We start from the raw sequence: 18,475 nt of genomic DNA, 5'->3' as shown, positions 1-18,475 counted from the left end.
ACATGACCTATGAAGGAAGACTAAAAGAAGTGGGCTTGTTTAGTTTGGGAAAGAGAAGACTGAGAGGGGACATGATAGCAGCTTTCAAGTACCTAAGAGGGAGTTACAAGGAGTAAGGAGAAAAATTATTCTCTTTGACCTCCGATGATAGCACAAGAAGCAATGGGCTTAAACTGCAGCAACGGAGGTTTAGGTTGGACATTAGGAAAAACTTCCTCACTTTCAAGGTGGTTAAACACTGGAATAAATTGCCTACAATTTATTGTTAAGATTGTGGAATTTCCATCACTGGAGATGTTTAAGAGCAGGTTAGACAGACACCTGTCAGGGATGTTCTAGCTGGTTCTTGGTCCTGCTGTGAAGGCGGGGGACTGGACTTGATGGCCTCCCAAAGTCATCTAGAGTTCTAGGATTCTATGATCGATGATCCATTGCTCTCCCTCCTTGGCTTCATTTGCTGTACACAGCTTCAGGTTTGGGTCTTGACTAGCCATCTTGCAGGGGAGGAGAACAACCGGCACCAGGCTTCCTTCGCATTCACCAGGGTCTTGTTACAGATCATTGTAAATCGTTTTCATGGCCGCAAGGAGAAGGAAACCTGGAAACAAAGCTTGCCCGTGCCCTAGAAAGCGGAGTTTTACACCGAGGAATGAGGGCGAAGTTATTCATTGACTCACTACTGCCTGTTTTTAGCTCTCACTCCTCCTCCGTTTGTAGACTGGATGGAGATACACCCTTTAGCACTTGGGGGAAGAGAAATCACAGGTGTTCTACTCTCTGAACCTTCTGCTTCAGTCACCTGCTGATGCTTTAAGCCCAGAATCTTAGGAGCACAAATGTTTGGTCTGCATGTGACTTGGCACGACAGCATGTGGCAAGTGGAATGCAGGAAGAATGGCACAGGTGGAGTGGGCGTGGCAGTCAGTGCAACTCCAGAGGCCAAACATAGCCCGGGTGGGAGCAGCTGCAGCTCTGCTGACCTGGATGCTGGTTCCCCTGTGTCCTTCCATGCTGGATCTGGCAGCATACAGCTGAACTTGCCACACCCCCGCCTTCCTGCTCAGCTGGCTGGATGAGGAGCTGGGACATGAGCAGACTGTGGAGGCTAGTGAGGTTTCTCAGCGTCACCAGTGCACATTAAAGCAGGGTTTATTGGGGGGGGGGTCAGGTTAATGTTGGGGTCTGGGTTGTGTTGACTGACAGTCTATCCGTTTAATTTTAATGATCCTACCCAGCATGAGATCGTTGTAACTCACCAGGAAATCCCTGTCCAGTGAGACTCAGGCCACTTGCTTCATGGGGTTAGTTACTTCTACAAGGAGATGTGTGTATGTATCAGCCCTTCAGCATGGAACAAATGCGCATAAAACCAGCTGGTGTGTGCAGTGGGATGAGACAGAAGCGCAGTGTAGAAGCCAGTAAGAGGGGCAGAGCTGAGCAGTTACATCAGTTCTTGACTTCAGCGACAAAGCATCACACCTGCGCTTCCCTGGAACCCCAGGTTCAAATCCCTGCTGAGACTTCCTCTTCCCAGGCTGGATGTAGGACATTGGGAACTGAACCACACACAGACCCTGCACCTCCCTTTGGGTGGCCCTCGACCAACAGGTTCTGCGTGGCCACCAGAGACTTCATAGGGGAAGAGCAGCCTGAATAATACTCACAATTTGTTTGTTCAATTCACACACACACATGCCTGTTGCTGAATCAATTATTTACTGATTAATTCCACCCCCCCCCCCCCACACACCCCCATTTGCACAGCTCTGCCGCTGGTTCACCGATATATTTCAAATCTCTGCGCTGCGATTTTTCCCCCCGACAGTCAGCGTGCGGTCTGGTCCCAATCCCTCTGCACCCCACTTGGGTTGCTTCTGAACGAGACTTTTCAGAAGTGCTAGGGTATAACTCAGCATTCTTGGACAACAATTGCTTTCTGCTCCCTTCTCAAAATGTGTTTAAAATGTCGCATGCGCCTCTCCAGAGGTAGCTGCATTTCTGTGGTTCTGTATGTGAAACTTTCTGGGATGAAAGGTTGCTATATAAACACGCAGTAGCAGTATTATTAAGGCAGGTAGGTGGTTGTTTACCTAATACATTAGCACAGAATTGGTCTGAAATGCCAATTATTTTTTGCAAAGAAATGTGGGGGGAAAATTGTCTTCAAAATTTTCCATTATTTTTTTTTTAATGGGGGGGGGGGGGGGAGCACACCTAAACTGACAACCTAATATTTTCCAGAAAAAAATCAAGTTTTTTATTAGAAAGAACATAACATTTCAACCATTTTCTACACTTTTGTGTGTGTCAAAAATGCATTTGCAAGGAAACATGTCAACCATAGATTCTGGGATTTTCTCCAGTTGAGATGATTTGGGTAAAGGTTATTTTCAACCCTTTTACACTTTCATCAATCAGAGAACAGGGACTGTAGTTTCTCCAGCCCTTTTCCTTTAGCAGGATGCAAGTGTTGGATGTGAAGACAATTAGTTGGTGTTGGTTGGTTGAACAGCACCCTTTGCATTCTATAGCACAGGTTGTTTGGAGGAGACCTTCTTTAATGCTGTGGTTAGTCCTCCTGTTGGAAACTTTTGAGGACAGTCTCACAACAAAAATCCCAACACACATTTATTGAGTCACTAGCAGTTCGATGGTGTGACTGTCGAGAATGGATTGCCATGAGTCAGTGTCCTAGAGCCCACCCAGGGATAAACAGCAAGAACATGCGATTCAGGGATCAAATTTCTCACAATAAAAGGCTCAATGAGAATTTACATTGATGGCGAGGGGAGAGAACAAACAGGAGAATTTTGATAGGACTGAACAGTCTTGTAGATACGGAGACTTGGGAGTGGAGGTCTAAATTCTGCTCCCGCTCCCTCAGGATGCAAGCTTGGTCAAATCACTTAAACTGCTTGTGATTTAGTTAGTGGGAAGGATGCCTGCCTATCTCTCAAGAGTGGCAGAGGAGTTAATTTGTGACTGGGTTGTGTGATCCCAGCCTGGAAGACACAAAAGAAGGAGGGAGCATTATTATTGTTATTGGGCTAACTCCCTTCCATTACTTCCAACCTTTCTCTCATTGCATTATCAGTACCTTGGGAGAAACAACATTTAGAAAAGCAGCTTGTTTCTCTCTCTGTTGCCTGCTTTTATTTTATTTTTTAAAAATTAGGTGTTTCAGTTCAGATTCAATCTAACTAATAATCTTAGTACTAAAGTCTAATTAAGATATCAATTAATTTGCAGCATGCATTTAATAAGATATATCTAGTCATTCTCCTCTATTATTCTCTGAAATTACTGCTAAGGGCGTTTTGTACAGATACCTTAATTAGACTTTTTATTGTTAATGGGAATATTAAGCAAATTAAAATTGGATATTAATACTTTCCATGCATTTCCTAATTGGCTAAAAAAATAAAGCATTCAGAATAATTGCAGAGATTCATGTACAAAAATCCTTCACAGGAGCCCTTCTGCATTTCTAACAACAGGGTCCTGAAAGTCTCTCATTAATTTTAATATTTACTAAATGCAAAAAAAGCCGGAGCTCGTGTTTTCCATTCTGTACACAGATCCTTCCGGTGCATTAGCTTTTACTAATTATTGTCATCTTTGCAAAAATAAAAGAGCTTCTAAAGGAAAGCAGGGAGGGATACAGATTAAAGCTCCGTGCTCCTCCTCAAAACAAGTTCACCCAAATGGCAAGGCAAGGTTTTCTTCTGACAGTTTTAGGCAATTCTGTTTCCACTCCCAACCAGAAAGCCTAAAGTGAGGAGCAGAGGGGTAGAAATCTGCGTACCTCCTCAAAGGCTGAGAGAGAGTTCATTCTATCAAGGGACTAAGCTTCAAGGGAAGGCGGGGGTGTTCTTATTTATGGCCGTCTCCCATCCCTATTTCACATCACTGGACTAGATAAAGCCCAGGGGGAAAAAAATGAAGAAAAAAATCCTGCAGTGGCCTCCAGGGCACAGAGTAAGTGGGAGCAAATAGCACTTTTCCATCTCCGACTTCGAGTCTGTAACTAGAAACAGGACTGGATCCATTTCAAAGCTATTTATTAATGTTTATACTGTAGTAGCAGCAAGGGACGCCAGAGATCGGGGCTTCCTCATGCTAGGGGCTGTACAGAGACACTGGATCTCAGTTACACCAAGACCATTAGACTCACTGTAATACCCCTTTTATACCATCAGCGCGATGTAATGGGAACCTAGGACCAGGTATTTAGGAACGATAGATGCCTAAGGTATATAATCACACAAGATGAGGCTCAGCAACTCGTGGGATATTTCTGGCTCCCGTTGATTTTGCAAATCTCACTGGGTGTCAAGCTGCATTGTTAGACACTTATTAAGTGCCTTTAAAAATCTGGCCCCTGGTGTAAATGAAAATCAGTTCCCTGGCAAATTAAAGTCTCTGCTCCAGATAGCTTCTATTTATGGTCTTGTCTGCACATAAACTGGCACCGAAATGGAGTCGCTCCAGAATAGCTATTGCATTTTAAATTCACACCCGGCCTTAATCTGGAACAGTCTTCATTTGTAGAGAAACCCTTAGTGGTGTATTCAAACCTTTTGTTATTTTGGTGCAAGTCCGAGTGTGGCTATCCCACGCCCTTGGGATAGTGGTTAAAGCACATGAAAATGATTCTGAAAAACTCGGCTTCAGTCCCAGCCCTGCCACCGGCCTACTCAGTGGCTTTGGGAAGATCACCTTGCCTCATTTCCGATGTTCACAAGAGAGGTTATACTGATCCACAGGGAAAACTTAAACCTCTAATACACATGAAACACTTTGAGTTATTCACAGGGACGCCATTATAGAAGTGCTAAGTACCATTCTACGTTCTGCAGTACCTTGGCACGCCACCAATTCTTGGTGTTCGTGCTGAATTTCCTTGTGGAGGTGTGGGTTTCAGTCCAAAGCATTGCCACTACCCGACTGTTACTTCTTGGGTCTTAATCTATCGAATACTTTCTGCCATACCGCTCTGCATTCCCTTATCAGCGATGGCTCTGCTGTTTCTCTGCTTGTCACACACGAAAGATGCTTTCACTCCCATTCAAAATAATTTAAATAAAAATGTTGCTACAAAGTGGAATAATATCTTTTGATGAATGTTTTTAAAGCCCTTTAGGTTTTCATGGTAATTTGCAGTGTAAAATTATTTAGAGATAAGAGCCAAATTAGCTCTTATAGGCGGAGGTCGATATGTCCCGTTATCCAGGCAAGCAGTGTTTAAATATAATCAGCCTTTACTCTAATGCAGCATAATTGTTCATTTGAAATAGCTTTTTTTTTTACTCCATTCAATGAGTCATTAAAATATTCAAAGGATAATGCAGTGAATTGGAAATGAATTTATCACATTATCCTGTATATACTGTAGAGCATCAGGTAACTAGGCAAGGATGGAATCAGTTTACAGAGAAATCCAGTAAACAAGGTTTTTCATTTTGTATTAAGTGTGGAGAGAGACAGGAAGGTGAAAATACTGTCCTTCAAATGCAATGTTTTACTTTTTATTTGTTCCCCCTATTGTGGGGTGGGGGGGAAAGGGAGGAGAGAGCAAAAAGAGAGAGAGAGAGAGAGAGAGAGAGAGAGAGAGAGAGAGAACGCAGCAAATTTGTACTCCACCAAATCCTTGCTGTTTTAACTTTATTTTTATCAAAATATGTTTGTAACAGAAAGTTGTTATGGAAACCAACTCTGCCAGCCAGGAGAATTCCTACAGGAGACTGAGTGCAGAGAGAGACCCACCTTGGGACTGATCTGTTGCTCGGCAGAGCTAGCCTGAGGTTTTGCACAAGGGAAGATGTTTGGCGTCTTTGCGAGATGGCGAAGGAAAATGAGCTTTGGAGAGGTTAAGAGCCTCACCCAGGGTCAAAGGGACTGAGTCAGTGGCAGAGTTTGAAACGAAACTCAATATTCCCGACTCCCAGTGTCACCACCCTGCCACTGGCTCTGACCACACGATTACCCTCCGCTCCGAACTGGGAAAAGAACCCAGGTGCTTTCATTCTCAGCCCCGTTATCCACATGCTTGATAACAACCCTCTTGACCTGCCTCTCAAGAACCAGCTGTAACCCACCAGTTTCCATTCCCTCAAGCGGCTGCTTGCGAGACACCTCTGTGAATCTGGCCCCTCAGAAATATTTCTGCCGTGTGTGAGAATCGGAGGGAAAAGGTGGGCAGCTGCGACTGTCCCGTGACAAGGGCCTGCTGCCTCCTCTCAGAGCGTTCCAGGTGTTCTCATTAGGGGCACTCGGATGCCTGAAGGTGAAGCAGCCGGGACGGTAAAGGAAACAATCTGTTGAGCGAGGAAGGCGGGACGCCGACAGCTGTTCCTTCCGCGCAGCACGGGAGCTGTGTGAAACGAGGGCCCAGTAGGGTGTTAGGCGAGCAAGCTGCTTGTGTGATGCTAAGAGAAGGGGGCTGGCGTGTCAGCTGCGATCTCTTCATCCTGTGTCAGTGGGTCGGGGAGCCGAGGGCCGCTTCTGAGGAGGCCGCTCCCTCCGAAGGGAACAGCCCCCCCCCCCCCCCGTTCGGGCGTGCTGGGTCCGCACGCCACGGCCACGTGCCGCTGAGGGACTTCGCAAGCCATTTGCTTTGATACCAGTTGAATTTTTTTCAGAGCATTCCCTTGTCTTGGTGAATAAATGGGTTCTGGGTTGCAAGTGTCACCATAGAAACAGGTGCAATCTGGAGCAAACAAGAGCTTTATTAACCTGAAAAGTTATGGAATTTTCTAACGGTTCGAGGCAGGGGCTGGAACGGAGGCTAAAGGTTTGCCAGGGAAGGGAGAGAGGAGGACCCTGCTAGCGTTGCCGTGTGTGTGTGTGTGTGTGTGTGTGTGTGTGTGTGTTAATGCATAGCTCCTGAAACACAATGTGGGTTCTCCACTTGCTCTTCCATGTTGCACATTTTCATACACCTCGCAAGTGGGCCTTTCCACTCAGCGACTAATTGGTTGGTTGGTTTGTTCCTTGGTTGGCAGACGGAAGCCTTGGGGGTTGTGGAACTGGGCTTTAACCTCCACCTACATTGCAGAACCTCTATTTGATTCATTTAATACCCTTCTCCCAACACACACCCACACACACACACACACACACACACACACACAATCCCTCCCCCTCTCCCTCTTCTGCCCCTCCCCCAGCTCAAGCAATTGGATGCAGGAATATCTGGGTGGACTTCTCTGGTCTGCGTGGTGCAGTAGGCCAGGTTGCTGGAAGGCCATAGTGGTCCCTTCTGGCCCTGACCTTTATGGATTTCCCTTTGGTCAAGTGGCCTCTTCTCAGGCAGAGAGACATCAGCTGCACAGACTATCAGCTAGGGAGGGCAGACAAGTCTTCCCCGGAATGGAAGCCAATCCTCTATCTACTATATATTTTCGAGAGCTTGTCTGTCTATTTGATCAAGATCTCCTCCTAAACGGTACGAGCCGGGACCACCAAATTCGGCAGGCAGCTTCCTCTTATTATGCCTTAAAGCAATGTAAGGGTTTCGTTGTGCCAGGAAAATGGGATGTGCCTGGAATGGGGTTGCTTCGGTTGGTCCCAGCTCTTACCGCTTAGGAAGAATTCTTGATCCGACAGACAAACTCTCTAAAATAAATAGCAAATCAAAGAGACAACTCAAAATACATACATGAAGTAGACAGAAAAGAGAAATGCAGAGAAAGTATTGGAATCGCCGATGTTTAAAAAAAATAATAACAATGGTGCATATGAAAAATCAGCTAGTAGATTCTGTGATGCCTGGATTTCAGGGTGCTACCCAGTATGTACTCTAGAGACACTCCTTGCTCTGGAGAACGTGCACTGCAGGTGCACAGAGCATCCTGGCGGAGCGTGGGACCACTGCAGAGAGCCCACAGACATCACCTTGCATGTGAAGCGCTTAGAACTCAGTTGTGGTTCCAGAGTCACCCCTTGACCTGGCCCCTGCTTATAAAGGAGACATGTGGAGAGGGAGCGATACACTGGTACAGCATTTGAAGTCGACAGGAACCCCCGAGAGCTGTTGTATTCAGAACTTCCGCTACTCGGACTTGATACTTTGGATGGGCCAGATCCTCAGGTGTAATTTTTTATAGTACCATTGACGTCAATGGTGCACGAGGCTGGGTTATGCAAGCAGGGGATCTGCCCCTACATCTGGAGCTAATCTGTGGCATGTCTAAGAAGTCAGGGATCTTGCTGTCTGAGGGCAGCTGTTCAGTAGCACCTTAGCTTTGTTAGGGCTGCATGAGGCATTTGTATGGCCCCGAGTGCAATGGGCATGTGTAAAAGGAAGCTGTGACGGCGCGTTGGGGGTCCCCTGTCTCCTGCACCCCGAAATGGCACAAACAGACTGCACCAGCCGGTGGAATAGAGGAAGTTTATTGCCTCTCCAGGATACAGCACAGCACAGATGTAATCTGGTTACAGAGCTGGGCTAGGATGCCTCAGGCCCCCTTGAGATGGGGGAGACTGGGCCCCTAAACTCCAGCCCCTTTCCCTAGGCTGTCTCCTCCATGCTCTCAGACAGCAACTAACTACCTCTCTTCCAGCCCTGCCCCCCAGCCAGGGCAGCATTCCACCTTCCTTTGTTCCTCTCCATGGGGGGTGTCTGGCCATACTGGTTTGCATAGTGACTCATCCTGTTTTGCTGGGTCGTGGTACCCACGGCAGCCAGTGGGGGTTACCCCAGAGCCAGCAGCATAGAAACCAGCCAGGTACCCCCACTACGTCACAGAAGCGCTTTTGGCCCTCTAGGGCTACGTCTACACTGCAGCCTTTTGTCGGCAGACACAATGCAATGAAGAGCTCATTAGCATTTGTCACGCCGTCATTTGCATATTCTTTGCCGATGCTTTTTGCGGAAGAGGTTTTTGCATAAAAACAAGCCATGTAGATGGGGCCGTTTTGCGCAAAAAAAACCCTTTTGCGCAAGATCCTGTATACCTCCTTTTTTGAGGCATAAGGGATCTTGTGCAAAAGGGGTTCTTTGCACAAAACGGCCCCGTCTACACAGCTTCTTTTTGCGCAAAAACCTCTTCCGCAAAAAGCATCGGCAGAGAATATGCAAATGACGGCGCAACAAATTCTAATGAGCTCTTCAGTTGCATTGTCTCTGCCGACAAAAGGCTGCAGTGTCGACATAGCCTAGGAAAGGAGAGAAGTGCAGGGCCCATTAGGCAACCAATGAGTAACTGCATAGAATTGAACCTCTAGGTCACCTGCTCCAGCGCATGGTTAGCAAAAGCCATTTCTGCTTCCGTGTCGTCCTGATGAAATGGGTTGGGCTTAGTGCTGGTCGTTAACTTTTGGACAAAGCAGTTTTTCATCGGAAAACACAAGTCTAAATGAAACGCTTCCCAGGAACGCCCTGGGTTTGACGGAACTTTAACTGGTGCAGGCTGGAAATTCTGATGAGAGAGAGACGGTGAGGAACTCGCGCAGGCCGTGGCTTGGGGATTCGGGCACTCGCACGGGAGGGAGAGAACCAGGTGCGAGGTCCAGATGAATCCAGATGACTGGCAAGTTTGGGGTCCGGTGTGGCAAGAGCGTCTCTCAATTCTCCTGGTGAAGCTGTTGCACTTTTTCTAAATAATTAGTCATTAGAGTAGTGATAGAAATGTAGCCGTGTTAGTCTTACCCATTACAAAGATAGCTTCCCCAATTATCACCTCTAATGCCATTAGCTCACAGACATTTACCTCCCCCCTCCCCTGCATCCCCCTTCTGTTCTGAAATTTCATTTGTCCTTTTCATACGTGTTCATTGTTTTTATTGTATCCTTTGGTATATATGGTTGTGACTATTTTCTTCCACTATTTGATCTGAGGAAGTGGGTCTGGCCCACGAAAGCTCATCACCTAATATACCATCTTGTTAGTCTTTAAAGTGCTGCATAGCCCTGTGTTTTGTTTTACTCATTAGAGCAGGAAGTTGAATCTGACTCTCCCACAGGTTAAGAAAGCGTCCTATCCCGTGGGCTACTCAGCCAGCCTCCCTCTGGCCCAGTGAATATTTATTTATTGCTACACACAAAATGGCCAGTAGCCAGAGGAATTACACAAGGTAGGCAGCTTGGAGTCGCGAGTCCCTCTCCTACTTCCCAATCAGGTAGTGGGGGGACTTGAACCTGGAGCTCCTCGATCATTCCAGTCACATGACTACTCTGGGGTCGAAGACACTCATGCACGCTGGTTTCTTACTGGAACTCTGGAAAGGTCTCAGCCTCATCCTGTGGTGGCATGGAAGGAATTTCCGAGTTCTTGAAAATGTTTGAGGAAAATCGGTTCTCACCCCGTCCTTGCTCAGGGCTCTTTTGTGTATCCAGATCACAAAAGCCACCCCCTGTCCCAGCTCCACTGGCTCCCAGCTGACAGGGAGGCAAGGGGCTGAATGGATCACAGAGATTGTACGCCTGTCACAACCTGGCCCTTCTGAGTCAGGATTCTTAGGCAGAATGTTGCAGAAGAAGGCTGCTAGCCATGTGAGCTGTTACAAAGGGGCTTTAAATTCCCAGGGCTGTTGATCCAGGATGATTAAATACACGTAAGCATGCGCACACACCTTCACAGAGATACACGGGCTGTGTCTACACTGGCATGAATTTCTGGAACTGCTTAAAACGGAATACTATTCCGTTTTCAGTTTTTCCGGAAAAGCAGCGTCTACATTGGCAGGCTGCTTTTCTGGAAAAGCCCTTTTTCCAGAAAAGCGTCTGTGGCCAATGTAGACGCGCTTTTCCGGAAAAGAGCCCCGATCGCCATTTTCGCGATCGGGGCTTTTTTCCGGAAAAGACTACTGGGCTGTCTACACTGGCCCTTTTCTGGAACAGTGTTCCGGAATAAGGACTTATGCCCGAGCAGGAGCAGAATAGTTTTTCCGGAATAGCGGCTGATTTTGTACAGTAGAGCGTTGTTGCTTTTCCGGAAATTCAAGGGCCAGTGTAGACAGCTCGCAGCTTATTCCGGAAAAGCGGCTGATTTTCCGGAATAAGTGGCCCAGTGTAGACACAGCCACGCTGAATAGCGGCCCTTGCTTTCTAGTCCTAGTAAGTCCATTACCCTTTGTGGTCCAAACCAGACTCTCTTCTCACCCCCATCCTCTTCGGCCTCTCTCTTGTTCACATCGTGATGCCGTTGCTGGATCCAGAGTAACGATCACTCCAGCAACCCGCTTCAGTTCAGAGTTTATCCCCAGAGGTGCGCCCTTGCCTCTTCGCCTCCCAGATCAGCTTTGTTCAGTTAGTTGCTGGTTTTGTGAGCCCTGTTTGATCGCAGCTCCCCCTCCCCTTTCTGCCCCCCCTCCCGCTGACACAGCAGGCTGCACTGCCTCTTTGTAGTAATACTACAGCTGTAATACTTAGTGCCTCTGTATTGTTCTTTCTTGCTGGGGCCCTTTGTAGTCTACTTTTTGGTTATTAAAGCGAGTGTTTGAAAGGAAAAGAACAGAGGGAAACGGGTTTTTTAATTGATGACTTGATTTCTTGGGAGATTTATATAATACTCAATTCCCCCAAGTCGTTTGCCACCCTTTTTGGTAGAAATCTAGGAAGCCTTTTATTAATAAAAAATGCAAAACCCAAGAAGTAGCTAGAAAACCGCAGCTAGGGGGTATTGTTCTTTATTATTTGTACACTGCCACTGGTGTGCCAGGCCCTTTGCAGAGACTGGGCCAAATTTGCCCATAGAAATCTATGCAGCGCATGCAAGAAAGCACTTGGCCATGCAAAATGGCAAACCGTGAACATGAGTGTCTGTTTGCCGGTCCCCTCATGCAGACAGTTCAGCTAGACTCTTCCTGTTGGGATTGGACCTGCCTAGGGCAGGGGGCTGGACTTGATGACCTTCTGAGGTCTCTTCCAGCTCTGTGGTTCTATGATTCTATGATTTTTGAAACTGAGCTTTCCAGGGGTAGACACGTGTCTGAAACTGTAACACCGAACCAAGCCAGTGTGCGGCTGATCTTCTCCCATCACACATCCGGGAGTGTTCCAGTCCACGTGGCCAGTGTGCGGACAGGCTACGGTGAGCAGGGATTGCTCTTGAAGCTTTGGTTCGGATCAGGGTGCTAGGATAGTCCAAGCCATGAGCTCAGGAGCGCTTGCATTGTGGCTCATCCCTAGAAAAGGAAGAGCTAAGTAGATGCTCTAGCCATAGGAATGCCCAGAAACAGAGTCTAACGGGATCTTCTGGTGTTTCCTATAACCATGGGCTACGTCTACACTGGCATGATTTTCCGAAAATGCTTTTAACGGAAAAGTTTTCCATTAAAAGCATTTTCGGAAAAGCGTGTCTAGATTGGCACGGATGCTTTTCCGCAAAAGCACTTTTTGCGGAAAAGCGTCCGTGGCCAATCTAGACGCGGTTTTCCGCAAAAAAGCCCCGATCGCCATTTTCACGATTGGGGCTTTTTTGCGGAGAACAGTACTGTGCTGTCTACTCTGGCCCTTTTGCGCAAAAGTCTTTCGGAAAAAGACTTTTGCCCGAACGGGAGCAGCATAGCATTTCCGCAAGAACACTGACGATCTTACATGAGATCGTCAGTGTTCTTGCGGAAATTCAAGCGGTCAGTGTAGACAGCTGGCAAGTTTTTCTGGCACATCATCTGATTTTGCGGAAAAACTTGCCAGTCTAGACACAGCTATGGTGTCCAACCAGTTCTGAAGCCAACTAGCCACACTCAACTGGCCAAATAGCCTCATGTGGCTAATGTATTGGACACCAGGGTCCTATAAGGTCTCCTGCCTTTCTTCCCAAACTCCACCCTTCATTCTGTCTCCTACTCATGACCTGGCACCTTTTGCCTGCCTCCTTGTGCTCCTGGAAGGACATCTCCGTGCGTATGTGCTTAGCAGCCTCAGATATTTCCCTGTTCATGTCTCCCCCCAGTGATCTGCTCACCATGTTATCCCTTTCTACTAGATTATAAAATCTTTGAGGCAGAGAACTTGTTTGTCTGTAAAGGGCCCTGCACGTAACAGAAAGCAGCAACAGCATTCGTGTTATTTAACAGCATCTTGATAAAGGAAAACATTCCCCATGATCCAAAGGGATCATGAGAAAACATTGATCCTAGAGAAGTAAACAATTTGCCGGAAAAGTAAATTTCTACGCACCAGACCCTAGCATCTGTGCCGTGAAATTTCAAAATCCTCTAAACTCTATCTGTGGCAGGCACCGACCAAGCCCCCAAAGGCACACATTTCGGCAACAAGTTCCTGTGTTTAACAGGTTTCCAACAAACGGTATTAGAAGTTGAGTGTCAACTGTTATTATTCATGCTCTGCAAACAGATGGGGTTTAATTGCTATTACTGTCAGCTTAGCTGCAAATATCGCATAAAAAGAGCTTTTGGGTAATTGTTGTAAAATAAAAGTTCAGAAACTATGTATAGAAATTATAGATCCAATGTGTTTTAAAGATCAAACTGTTTATATTACCTTTAAATATAGTCATCAGCTTTAGGATCAGCGAGTGACTGGGGGATACAATGCCGCACTAGGGCCTGAGATGCCAGAACAGTATGACAGCAGTGACTTATTACGGATGGAAAAACAACACCAAAATGTGATTGGCCCAAACTGTCGAAGAATAGAGCTGCTAATCTTTGTAATTTCAAGGGCACCATTAGGGCAAAGTGCTGCTTTCACATTGCTTCAGGGGGAAAAAAAACAAGGTACGTTGCATGGCTTGCCGAAGGGACCAAGAGAGCGGGGAGATGAGAGATGTTCACAGTGCAACCGCTGGGAGGGTGACAGTGCTGGAAAAGGGTTTGCCAATAAGGAGGAAGGGGAAGGGGAAGCTGGGCACCTGTGTGTGCTCGCCACCCAAGCCTGGGTTGTGGGGTTGTGCGAGTAGCAAACACTAGCTGTCGTGGTTCTTTACAGCCCTTCTGCCATGTTTTAATCCACCATTGGCAATGGCCCTTCTTCGCCATCCATGCACACTTGGGCGATGTCTACACTGCCCCTCCCTTGCGGAAAACCATATGCAAATGAGGCACAGCATGGAATATCGCCGCACCTCATTTGCGTAATTAATGAGGCTCCGTTTTTGCACAAGAGGCTTTTGTGCAAAAAGGAGCCATCTACACTGTTTTTTGTGCAAACCCTCCCCCCCCGCACAAGAGCCGTTCTTCTGGAAAAAAATGCGGAAGAATGGCTCTTGCGCAAAAGCCTCTTGCGCAAAAACAGCTACTAATTAATTATGCACATGAGGCGTGGCGAGAGTCCATGCTTAGCCTCATTTGCATATGGTTTTCCGCAAGAGAGGGGCAGTGTAGATATAGCCCTTGGTGTGTCAGCCCATGACAAGAGCCCCCTTTCTGGGTTCAATGCAGACGCCGGAGGGGAGGGACACAGTGGGCTTGAAAGCAGCCTGGTGCTCCCTTTATTCCCTAGTTAGCCCGTCTGCCTGGCCCCTGGCTTAAGCGACCACGTGCATCCTTCGCCCCGGCCCGGGGAGACTCTGACAGAGCCACTATTCAGAGAGCTTGCTGCGCCGGAGTCCGTATGCCAGCACTACGGCTCCTCCGCCCCGGCTCACCTTGTGCCTGTGCTTGGGCGCCCGAGACGTTCCGACTCCCTGGGCTCTGGAGACGCGGCTGGTGCTGCAGCTTGCCAAACAACCAGAGTGTAAAGCAGTTAAAACAGCAAAATATTTACAGAGCAGCCCAGGCGCGGTGTGCGCGGGAGTGAAAGGGCAGCGCCTCTCGTCGCGCTCATGCTTTCCCCACTCGTAATTAAGGCTGCCAGGTAATTACGCTGCCGAACCTCTAAACCGCAGCGACTCAACAATTCCTCCGGCAAGCGCACAGCCGTTTACAACAAGAAGAGGAAATACAAGCACTAGGTGCCCAGCCCATGAGCCCTCCCTTGGTGCCGGGGAGGGTCGCCTCTCAGATGGTGGGTCCATGGAGCTGCTACTATCCTCAGACCCTTGGCTGCACCCTCCTCTGTCCGATCAGCAGAGCTGAGCTGGCGTGAGGGGGGAAGTAACTGTACCCTTTAAGGGTCTGCAGTGAGCTACTACACACCATATGTAAGGGGAGAGTAGGGGAAGGATTGTCTCTCTGGACTGCTCCGGTGAAGTTGCAGCTACTCCTCAGAGCTAGGTCCCAGTCTAGCCCCAACCATGCAGACCAGTGAGATCGGAGAAGCCTTCACGCTTCTCGGGGCTTCTCCAAACCCGACCTTTCACGCTCCAGCCTTCCTCAGCGCTGGACAAGATTTTGCAACGGAGACCAGTGAATTTTCAGTGCTCAGCCTGCAGTGATTTACAGGGACCTGACTTTCAGAGAGTCGGGTGCTCCGCACTGTATGCAAATCAGGCCCCATGAAGGTGTCTCTAGCGAGGCAGCCAAAATCCCTTATGATAATCTTGGCCTCTGTTTCCAGGTGATGGGGACTAACGGGCCAAACTCCCAGTTGTTCCTTCATGACTCTCTGGGTTCCTCCTGCTGCATCCCTGCGCAGGGACAAAATGAAATAGCAGAGAACAGTCTCTTCAGGGAGTGTCTGTATTCAGCCATGCCCAGTGCCGGCTAAGTGCGAGCTCACACAGCCCTGACAGGCAGACAACCCTCCCACCAACACGGGGTCTGACAGAAAAAAGGAAGTAAACACACACCACTAAAAAGGCAACATTGGCCGCCTCTTCCCACCCCGGTAACCACATCTGTGCTAAGGACAGGCGGTGGGGGTGGTAGACTTGAGACCACAGCGCGGTGACTGTCAGCCCCCATGGAACACTCAGCACATTCCTGCCAGGGTTGCCAGGATACCTCCGCCTGTCTGCGTGGTGCTGTGTCCGTCCATTCTGCTCTCGCACCCAGGGTGAATTGGTCCTCCTGGGCCATGCACAGCCCCAAGTGTATCGCTGGCCCTTAAACTTGGAGGTACCTGTGTTAACTGAGCACTGAGTGTTGAATACATGGCGGTGCTCACGGTGGCTGCTGCGAGGAGATTCTGTTTGCATCACCTTAGCCCAGTGTGCCCTGGCACGGTCGTACTCACGTGCCATCTGAGCCTTGCCGGTGAAGGATGAGCCGCATCAGCACAGCATGCCCTGGCTATGTCGCTTCGTGGGCAGCATCACTCATTTTCTGGGCTGAATTAGCCCCTTATGGCCCTCTCCTGCAAGGCATCCTTTTAACTTTCCCTCCACTGCCGGCCTTTCTAGTCCTGCAAGTGCAAGCTGATCATTTGCCCCTGCCGAATGTAGCCCCTCTGGCTGGGGCGTGTGTGTGCGCACAAGAGAAATGTTTGTAAAGCTCATGGGGGTGCATTCGGGCTGGCAGACACACACACACACACACAGCCGCACGTGATCTGATTATTGTCATTGTACTGCCATGACAAGAGACCATTGTGAGTGCTACAACGTGATTCCCCTAACCAAGGACTGCAGGCGGCTAGTTACCAGCGGCCTCTTCGGCGTGGTGGCCTGCAAAGCATCCCGCACCCTGAAACTGCCACTCACATGCCACTGGAACAATGAGTTTGATCAGCTTCATTTGCATGTTCCCGGGCACCGCCATTTTTAAATGCCCCATAGTTCGAACTACCTGCCCGCGGCTACACACGGCACGGACAAGGTAGTTCGAATTAAAGCTCCTAATTCGAACTACCAATATCCTCCTTGCAGGAGGAATAATGGTAGTTCAAATTAGGATCTTTAATTTGAACTACCTACTCCGTGCCGCATGTAGCCGCGGGAACGGAGTTCGGACTAAGGGGGATTTAAAAATGACGGCGCCTGGGAACATGCAAATGAAGCCCAGGATATTTAAATCCCGGGCTTCATTTGCAAGTTTGAATGCCTACATTAGCCACCCTAGTTCGAACTAGGGTGGCAGTGTAGACATACCCTTAGAGCTAACAGAGGACGGGCTCCCACTGTGTAGTCTCACCACAAACACAGCATAGTAGATGGTCCCTGCCCTGAGGAATTTACAGTTGAAATAAGGTCCGTATTGGTTGCAACTTTTTTTTAAAGGAATTAGCCTGTTCCTGGGTTCACACCCTTTTCCTGTTCATAATCATTCCAGCAGCTGGGCTAGCTGGTCGAGTTACCCCCAAGAAACAAATAGCTGTCCAACGGGAGTTCTCAAGTCATACAACTGGCCCCTGAAAGCCTAGCACATTTAGAGTGTGACGTGGAACAGGCTGCAACTCAGTAGTTGTGCGGTTGCCTAGTAAGTTGCACAAATCGTCCCAATCAATATCCTGGGTCCCCGACAACTAACCAATGCATTTGGAGTGTTGAATAGTCATAACTCCGAATTACCAATCCATCTGGGAATCTTGCTTTTTTGTGCATAGACAGAATAGAGGACATATTTATCAGAGTAAAACTCACCCCATGTAGAAAGCCAACATGAGGCGGGTACACCACTTCCTTTCGCAGGCCAGATATGTAAAGTTCTTTAGGCACCTCGAGTTGCTGATAAGCACCTAGCGGACTTTTCTAAAGCACCTGTGCTTCTAAGAATGATTAAAGGATTGGAAAATCTATAATGGTAGATTCAAAGAGCTCAGTCTATTAAGCTTAACAGAGAACAGGTTAAGGGGTGATTTGATTGTGGTTTTGTACTTACATGGGAAATAAATATTAGATAATGGGGCCTTTGGTCTAGCAAACAGGGGTTTAACAAGATCCCATAGCTGGGAGTAGAAACTAGGTAGATTTAGACTGGCAAATAGATGTAACATTTTAACAGTGAAGGTAATTAACCCCTGGGATAGCTTACAAAAGGGTGCGGGGAATTTTTCATCGGCAGCAATTTAAAAATCAAGATTTCGCGTTTTTCTAGGCGCTCTGGCGTAGTTCAAAGAGGAGTTATTCTGGGGAAGTTCCGTGGCTTGTTTTACACAGGAACACGGACTGGATGCTCGCAGTACTCCCTTCTGGCCCTGGACTCCATGAACTGTCACAGGAATTGGACCCCTTTTGGAAAACCAATAAGGTGCTTGTCTGCCTCTGTCAGGGTATGCCTACACTAGCTCGTTAGTTCGAGCTAGGTAGGCAAATGAGGGCAACCGGGGTTGCAAATGAAACCTGGGATTTAAATATCCCGGGCTTCATTTGCATGTTTCTGGGCGCCGCTATGTTTAAATCCCCCTTAGTCTGAACTCCGTGCCTGCAGCTACACGCGGCACGGAGAAGGTAGTTCGAATTAAAGATCCTAATTCGAACTACTGTTACTCCTCGTGGAATGAGGAGCTTTAATTCGAACTACCTACTCCGTGCTGCGTGTAGCCGCGGGCCCGGAGTTCGGACTAAGGAGGATTTAAAAATGGCAGCGCCCAGGAACATGCAAATGAAGCTCGGGATATTTAAATCCAGGCTTCATTTGCAACCCCAGTTGCCCTCATTTGCCTACTTAGCTCGAACTAACTAGCTAGTGTAGACATACCCTCAATTCCTAAATGCCTGTAAAAGATCTGACCAGACATAACCCTGTT

The 18,475-nt window shown here is 47.9% G+C and overlaps 1 protein-coding gene across 4 annotated transcripts in view; it reads left to right on the top strand.

Annotated features, from left to right (window-relative positions):
• Positions 1 to 18,475, top strand: part of PEBP4 (phosphatidylethanolamine binding protein 4) — a 259,035-nt gene that overhangs the window by 119,827 nt on the left and 120,733 nt on the right. The gene's annotated exons all lie outside the window — the stretch shown is intronic.

Source organism: Pelodiscus sinensis, chromosome 28 (assembly GCF_052426305.1).
Source record: "Pelodiscus sinensis isolate ZL-2025 chromosome 28, ASM5242630v1, whole genome shotgun sequence".
NCBI classification, from domain to species: Eukaryota; Metazoa; Chordata; order Testudines; family Trionychidae; genus Pelodiscus; species Pelodiscus sinensis.
This window is presented reverse-complemented; position numbering and strand designations above follow the sequence as displayed.